The sequence below is a fragment of the Hypanus sabinus genome, chromosome 8 (genome assembly GCF_030144855.1).
Source record: "Hypanus sabinus isolate sHypSab1 chromosome 8, sHypSab1.hap1, whole genome shotgun sequence".
NCBI lineage: Eukaryota > Metazoa > Chordata > Chondrichthyes > Myliobatiformes > Dasyatidae > Hypanus > Hypanus sabinus.
In genome coordinates this window covers 124,584,748-124,593,946 of record NC_082713.1, presented here as the reverse complement: position 1 = coordinate 124,593,946, position 9,199 = coordinate 124,584,748, and positions in this window count along the sequence as shown.

Below are 9,199 nucleotides of genomic sequence, written 5' to 3'. Positions count from 1 at the left end.
ATCTAAGCTCAAACTCAGGACCTATATGGGGCAGCCCATACCTCGTTTAGGGGTGTTATATGTGGATATTTCAGCAGTGGGCCCAGTCTTTTTGGGCAACGATTGGCATCGCAACATCCGGCTCAACTGGCATGAAATTAAGTATACACACACGATGGAGGACATTCTGCATTGTGAGTATTGTGATGTTTTCAGGGACAAGCTGGGCACACTGAAGGGTGTAACTGTGAAACTCCATGTCGACCCTGAGGCCACACCACATTTTTTTAAGCCCAGGTCGTTGAAAGACAAAGTCGAGGCAGAGCTGGTACGTTTACAGGGGCTGGGCATTATTGAGCCCATTCAGTTTTCAAGGTGGATGGCTCCCATTGTTCCAGCTTTGAAAGTAGATAAAACGGTGAGGATATGTAGGGACTACAAGCTTACGGTGAATCAGGTCTCTAAGCTGGAGGAGTACCCATTGCCACGGGTGGATGACCTGTTTGCGACCCTGTCAGGGGGTAAGCTGTTCACAAAGCTGGACATGAGCCATGCCTACCAACAGCTGTTGCTGGACGAGGATTTAAAGGAGTATGTCACAGTCAATACAATCAATACCAAGGGATTATTCAAATACAATCGCCTGGTGTTTAGAGTGGCATCTAGCCCTGCCATTTTCCAAAAGACAATGGACTTTTTGCTGCAGGGGATTCCGCACGTAGCAGTATATCTTAATGATATTTTGATCACAGGAGCCACAGAGGGGGAGCATCTGGCTAACTTAGAACAGGTGCTGAAGAGGCTCTCAGATGCAGGGCTGCAATTGAGACGTGGAAAATGCATGTTCCTGGCTCTGAGTGTGACCTACCTGGGACACAAGATTACAGCTGAGGGACTTTGCCCAGTGGAGGACAAAGTGAGAGCTATCAAGGAGGCCCGAAGCCCCAAGAGCATCACTGAACTCAGATCATTTTAGGGCATGGTGAATTATTATAGCAAGTTTCTTCCAGACCTCTCAAAGGTTTTGGCCCCACTGTACAAGCTGCTTCACAATGACACTAAGTGGCCGTGAGGTGAAGAACAGGAGGAAGTTTTCAAGGAAGTGACACAGTACTCCAAGTGTGGCCTAACTAGAGTTTTATAGAGCTGCATCATTACATCGCATCTCTTAAACTCTATCCCTCAACTTATGAAAGCTAACACCCCATAAGCTTTCTTAACTACCCTATCTACCTGTGAGGCAACTTTCAAGGATCTGTGGACATGTACACCCAGATCCCTCTGCTCCTCCACACTACTAAGTATCCTGCCATTTAATTTGTACTCTGCCTTGGATTTTGTCCTTCCAAAGTGTACCACCTCACACTTCTCTGGGTTGAACTCCATCTGCCACTTCTCAGCCCACTTCTGCATCCTATCAATGTCTCTCTGCAAACTTCGACAATCCTCTACTCTATCTACAACACCACCAACCTTTGTGTCATCTTCAAACTTGCAAACCCACCCTTCCACCCCCACTTCCAAGTTGTTAATAAAAATCACCAAAAGTAGAGGTCCCAGAACAGATCCTTGTGGGACACCACTAGTCACAACCCTCCAATCTGAATGTACTCCCTCCACCACAACCTCCACCTTCTGCAGGCAAGCCAATTCTGAATCCACCTTGCCAAACTTCCCTGGATCCCATGCCTTCTGACTTTTTGAATAAGCCTACCGTGTGGAACCTTGTCAAATACCTTACTAAAATCCACGTAGATCACATCCACTGCACTACCCTCATCTATATGTCTGGTCACCTCCTCAAAGAACTCTATCAGGCTTGTTAGACATGATCTGCCCTTCACAAAGCCATGCTGACTGTCCCTGATCAGACCATGATTCTCTAAATGCCCATAGATTCTATCTCTAAGAATCTTTTCCAACAGCTTTCCCACAACAGATGTAAGGCTCTCTGGTCTATAATAACCTGGACTATCCCTACTACATTTTTTGAACAAGGGTCAACATTCGCCTGCCTCCAATCCTCCAGTACCATTCCTGTGGACAATGAGGACATAAAGATCCTAGCCAGAGGCTCAACAATCTCTTCCCTCACCTCATGGAGCAGCCTGGGGAATATTCCATCAGGCCCCGGGGACTTACCCATCCTAATACCGAAGAGAAGTATTCATTGAGGACCTTGCTCGCTTCTACAGCCTCCAGGCACATCTTCCCACTTTTATCTCTAATCGGTCCTACCTTCACTCTTGTCATCCTTTTATTCTTCACATAATTGAAGAATGCCTTGGGGTTTTCCTTTACCCTACTCGCCAAGGCCTTCTCATGCCCCCTTCTTACTCTTCTCAGCCCCTTCTTAAGCTCCTTTCTTTCTACCCTATATTCCTCAATAGACCCAGCTGATCATTGCTTCCTAAACCCCATGTATGCTGCCTTCTTCCACATGACTAGTTTTTCCACTTCACTTGTCGCCCATGGTTCCTTCACCCTACCATTCTTTATCTTCCTCACCAGGACAAATTTATCCCTAACATCCTGTAAAGGATCCTTAAACATCAACCACGTGTCCAGACCACCATCAACCCAGTGCCAAACTAAACTAAGGTAACATGCCTTAATGACTTTGAACTGTTGGCTCTGATATCAATATTCATGAAGTGCTTTGAGAAGCTGGTCACGGCATGCACTAACTCCAGTCTTCCAGCCAACCTTGATCCATTGCTATTTGCCTGACCCATGTCCATGGCAAATGCTATCTCCTTAACCTTACACATCTCTGGAGCATCTGAATAACAAAGACACTTTGTCAGACTCCCCTTTATTTTCTACAGATCAACATTCGATATAATAATTACAGACAAACTCACCTCCAAATTCCTACACCTAGGATCATCACCACCCTTTGCAACTGGATCCTTGACTTCCCGGCCAAAACACTCTATAAGGACAGGCAGAAACACCTCTCCAATGATCATCTTCAATGACCTGCAAAGCTGTGGTCCTCAGCCCTCTACTTTACTCCCTATGCACTCACAAGTATGTAATCAGATTCCGCAGTTCACAGATGACACCACCATAGTCTCAAATAACAAGACAGAGTACAGGAAAGAGACAGAGTATAGTGGCCTGGTGTCACTACAACAGCCTTTCCATCACTGTCAGTAAAACAAAAGAGCTGTTTATTGACTTGGAGCATATTATCTAGTTAAGTATCAATGATGCTAAGGTGGAGATGATTGATGCTTCAAGTTCCGGTGTATCAATATCACTAATAGTTTAGCCTCATTTAAATTATGGCCAAGCAAGCACAGCATCTCTAGTTCACAGAAGGTTCAAAGGTACAATTAATGTCAGAGAAATGTATGCAATATACATCCTGAAATGCTTTTTCTTTGCAACCATCCACAAAAACAGAGGAGTGCCACAAAGAATGAATGTTAAATGTTAGAATCCCAAATTCCCCCAACTCCCTCTACCCACGCATAAGTAGCAGTGAGCAACAATTCCCCCTCCCCCCACCATCAAAAAAATGCATTGGCACCGCATGAGCAAAGCATAGCAAAGAATTTGTGTTTCACCCAGTATTCAACATACCACAGGTTCTCTCTCTCCCTAATAAGGGAGAAAGGTGTGTCTCCATTTTCCCAGTGAGCAAAGAAAATGGAGACACCTCTTTCACCCTTATTAGGACCACTGAACCTTCTATACCACTTTATAAGACTCTTAAGGGAACTCTTGTCCTCACAGACTACTTTATCATGGCCTTCGCAGAGTGCAGTCTACCTGTGCTACACTTTCTCTGTAACCGCAACCTTAACACTATATTCTAGATTTGTTATTGATTTTCCTTGAACTATCTCTAAGTACAGTACTTATGTTTTGAAATTATCTATATGGATGGCTCAAGAAACAAAGTTTTACACTATAACAGGACATGAGAAAGCAGCATTGCAGGTAGAAGGGGAAGTGAAGGAGGTTTCATCAGTCAGTCATCGAGAATAGAAATTCAGATGTTATGTTGCCATTGTACAAGATATTGATGAGGCTGCATATACAACATTGTGTTCAGTTTTGTTCACTCTGCTATAGGAAAGATCACACTAAGCTGAAAAGAGTGCAGAGAAGATTTATAAGGATGTTGCCAGGACTCAAATTACACTGAGAAAACTTAAGCAGATTGGCAATAATTCATTGCGGTGTAGGAGAAGGGTGATCTTATCAAAATGCATAACATAATGAGGAATACAGATACTGTAAGACAATATGTAAAATCTTTTTCCTAGGATTGGCAAATCAAGAACTGAAGGACATGGGTTTAGAGAGAAAGGGGAGAGATTTAACAGGAACCTGAGGAACATCTTTTCCACTAGAGAGTGGTCAGTAGAAGGAATAAACTGGCAGAGGGAGTAGTTGAAATGGGTACGTAAACAACATTTCAAAGGTATCTGGATAGGTATGAGAATAGGAAAGGTTTAAAGAAACAAATGCAGATAACTGGGACAAGCTTAGATAGGAATCTTGGCCAACATGGACCAGATCGACCCAAAGGCCTGTTTACATACTGTATAGCTCTGTAACTCTGTGTGACAATAAGAAATCAATAATACCAAGTTAAACACCATCCTGTTTCTAAATACATTACCAATCCTTTCTTGTCCCTGTTGCTAAACACTGGAACTTCTCAACCAACCAGAATGACCACAGCCAAATCATTGTGGTCTGAAGGGCTTGTCCTGTACTGTTCCATGTTCTAAAGCAGCTCCTCACTACTTTCCCATGGATAATCCAGTCACAGAAAACTACCCAAAAATTAATAACTGAAACTATCTATAAAATGCAGGTAATACCAATAGTACACATTATGTTTAAAATGAATTATATAAAAATTGAAGAGACTATAAATATGAAAAAACAGACAATAGAAATAGAAGTAGACAATAGAAACTAGAAATAGAAACAGAATCAGGTTTATTATCAGACATACGTCATCAAATTTGTTGTCATCGCATTCCTAAAAGAACGACATTGAACCCATGGACACTACCTCACTTTTTCATTATTTTTGTTTTTGCACTATTTTTCATTACATTATATAAATATACACACACTAATGTAATTGGTATACTGATTTATTTTTTCTATATTATCATGTATTGCATTGTACTGCTGCACTAAGTTAACAAAATTTCACGACATATGCCAGTGACATTAAACCTGATTCTGATACTTAAATTAAAAATATCAAATTAAATAAGTAGTGTAAAAAGAAAGCAAAAATATTGAAGTGGTAGAGGGTAAGAAACTATCCCTAAAACATTGAATGTGTCACTTCATGCTCATGTACCTCTTCCTTGACAGCAGAAATGCGAAGAGTAATATCCTGGGTGATGAGGATCCTTAATGATGGATGCTGCCTTTCTGAGGGATCGCCTTTTGAAGATGTCGACACTGAGGAGGCTAGTGGGCATGATGGAGCTGGATGAGTTTGCAATCGTCTGCAGCTTTTTCTGATCCCCTGCAGTGGACCCTCCAGAACATATGGTGATGCAACCAATTAGATTGTTCTCCACAATGCATCTGTAAAAATATGCTAGATTCTTTGGTGACATACCAAATCTCCTCAGACTCCTAATGAAATATAGCTGCCTTCTTCATAATTGCATCAGTATGTTGGGCCCAGGATGGATGTTCAGAGATGTTGACATGCAGGAACTTGAAGCTGCTCACCCTTTTCACTACTGACTCCTTGGTGAGGACAGGTGAGCTTTTCCTCAACTTCCCCTTCCTGAAGTCCACAATTAGTTATTTGGTCTTACTGACACTGAGTACATGTTTGTTGTTGTGACATCAGTCAACCAGCAGGTCTCGCTCACTCCTGTATACCTCTTCAGCACCATCTGAGATTCTGCCAACAAGTTGCATCATCAGCAAATTTATAGATGGCATTTGAGCTGTGCCTGGCCACACAGTCACAGGTGTAGAGAGAGTAGATCAGTGGGCTAAACATGCATCTTTGAGGTGCACCAGTGTTGATTGCCGACCAGGAGATGTTTTTTCCAATCCACACTGCCAATGATCTGATGACAACTAAAGGATCCAGTTGCAGAGGAAGATGGTTTTGAAGCTTGTTGATTAGTACTGAGGTTATGATGGTGTTTAACATTGAGCTGTAATCAATAAACAGCAGCCTCACATAAGCTGTTGTCCAGCTGATCCAAGGCCAAGTGGAGAGCCAGTGAGATTGCATCCACTGTATACCTTTTGTGGAGTTTGGCAAATTGCAGCAGGTCCAGGTCCCTTCTTAGACAGGAGTTGATTCTGGCCATGATCAACCTCTCAAAGCACTTCATCACAGTCGATGAGAGTGCAACTAGGCAGTCATTGAGGCAGTTCATATTGCTCTTTTTGGGAACTGGAATGATTGACACCCTCTTGAAGCAGGTGGGAACCTCCAGCTATACCACAGATGAACGTGTGTTTGAACACTCCCACCAAGTGGTAGCACAAGTTTTTAGCACACCATCAGGGCTTAATACCTCAGCAGATCAGGCAGCATCAATGGATGCTCAACGTTTTAGTAATGACTTCTTGACCTCTGCTATCAGATTTTTAAAGTGTCTCTGAACACTACCTCGCTATTCCTCTTCTGCAGTAGTTAGCTATGTGTTTATTTATTTGGTCAATTTTATGAATTTCACTACACTACTGCCACAAAAAGCACAAATTTTACAGCACATGTCAGTTATAGTAAACCTGATGTGATTCTGGAGAGAGAAATAGAGTTAGTATTCCAGGTTAGTGACTCTTCATCTACTTAGTCTACTATGCCCTGCAATTTCTTTTTTGTTTAAAAATATGTATTTCATATATATATGACTTTGTGTTGGCACGTGGCCAAGTGGTTAAGGCATTGGTCTAGTGATCTGAAGGTCACTAGTTCAAGCCTCAGCTAAGGCAATGTGTTGTGTCCTTGAGCAAGGGACTTAACCACACATTGCTCTGTGACAAGACTGGTGCCAAGCTATATCGGCCCTTGCCCTTCCCTTGGACAACATTGGTGGCATGGAGAGGGGAGACTTGCAGCTTGGGCAACAGCTGGTCTCCCATACAACCTTGCCCAGGCCTGAGCCCTGGAAACAACTTTCCAAGGTGCAAATACATGGTCTCTTGAGACTAACGGATGCCTATATATGACTTCAAGTCATTCAGCTTCTAAGCAAGTAATTAGTTGGGTAAAAACAACCTGCTGGAGGAACTCAAGATTCAAGATTCAAGCACATTTATTATCAAATTATACAACCTTGAGATTTGCTTGCTCACAGGAAACCAAAAAGCAAGAACCCTGAAAGAGACTAATTTAAAGAAAAATAATAAAAGACCACCACTCAATGCACAATAAAAAAAAACAAGTCATGCAAACAACTGACTTCAGCATTCAGAACCAAAAATGAGTCCTCAGTTCTGAACCATGGAGTAGGCCCAGAGCCTCGCTTATCAGTTCATCATATTAGCGGGTACAGAGCACAGCAGCCGGGGCAGACTTCATAGCTTCAGCACCATGAAAATGACCATCGTGGAGAACAAGCAAAATTTGGTCTCGTTCTGGCCATCATATCTTTTCAGTTTATCTGGGCTGGCTTTTAAATTGACCCAATGATGGAACAGTAAAAGGTCTAGTGCCCTGGAGCGAGGAATGAAAATTGCAGAGAGCAAGCAAAATTAGCTCTCACCTCCAATATGGGCCAGCATTTAAATTGTCTAAACAGCATAAGGTAACTCACACTAAGACCCAGGCACTGCTGCTGCAAAGGGCCCCAGGCCTAGACCACACCGCCCAGCCACTCCCTCTGGGATCAGGTTTTGTTGCCCAGCCCGAAGACGCTCTCAAGCTCTTCACATCAGCTCAGCGCCCAGAGCAATCCAACCTCGCACCCAGGCCAGTTGTAAGAGCCTTGTAATCGAATCTTCTCTGCCTGGGCCCTGTCTTCTCCTTACAGTGCTCAGATCAATCCAACTTCACTCCTGCACCAGCTGCACGAGCATCAGAACTCCATCAGCAACATTTCATCTCCCGAACTCGCCTCACCATTGCTCACCCCTTCACTATTTGCAGCAATAATTAACATAATTTACCTCAGAAAAGGTATTTTTGGCAAAGTTTTAATGATGTTGGATTTCTTAGATTTTTGACTACCTGTCATGGTCCGGTCTGTGGACCCTGGGTCTTCTGGCATTGTTCATTGTTTCATTTGGGCTTAATCACAGGCATCTGATTCTCATTTTGGGGCTGGAATATAAGTGACCCTAGGTTCGAGTGTGGTTGCTGGTTTGTCTTGTTGGTATCCTGTCCTGGCCTCTGTGGGGTAAGTCAGGCTGTTCTTGCCATTATCTTGAGGCTGGACTGTTCCCTTCCTTCCCTCTGAAGCCTTGCCGGCAACCTTGCCTGCGTCCTCACCTGTATCACCATCAAGTTCAGCTGCTGGAGTGAGACTGGAGCCTTGCCACACCAACAGAAGGAACTATCTATCGTTGAGTTTGGAACTGTCTCTTTGTGTCCCTGTGTTTAGTGTCTTGTATAAGTCCTGGCCCTATATCCTGTTCCCAAGGAAGGGTCCTGTCTCTGTGTTCCTGTGCTCCAGTCCAAGGTTCTGACCAGGTTCCATTCTGTGTCCAAGGCTCTGAGGAGGTTCTATTCTATGTCCAAGGCTCCAAGGAGGTTTCAGTCTGTGTCCGTCCAATTTGTAGCCTAAGCCCTGAGTCCTGGTCTCATCCAGGGCTAGTGTCTGTGTCCAACTATGCCCCTCCTCGCTTCTGCTTTCCTCTCCCTCGACCCAAGCTCGGGATTCCTGCTCTCCCTCGATCAAGTCTGAGCTTCACGTCTTCATCAGGCCCTGGAGTCCTGCCCCCGTGTCCAGTTCTTGCCTGGATCTGGAGTCCGAGCCTGTCAAGACCCAGGTTCTGGGTCCCTGTCCAGTCTCTGGCTCGAAGTCCTTGTCCAGGTTCCTGGTTCCCAGTTCCTAGTTCCTTGTCCAGGTCCCACTTTCCTACTCTAGTCCTAGCCCATGCCCTGTCTCCTAGTCTTGTCCAGGGCCTGTGTCTTGTCCAGCATCGTTTCTTCCCCATTTCCCTTACTTTCTTGATACACCTAGTCCTCTCTGGTGTCTGTGTCTTGCAATTGGGTCCATTCCCAACGCCCACCTTATGACACTACCGGGAAGCTGTT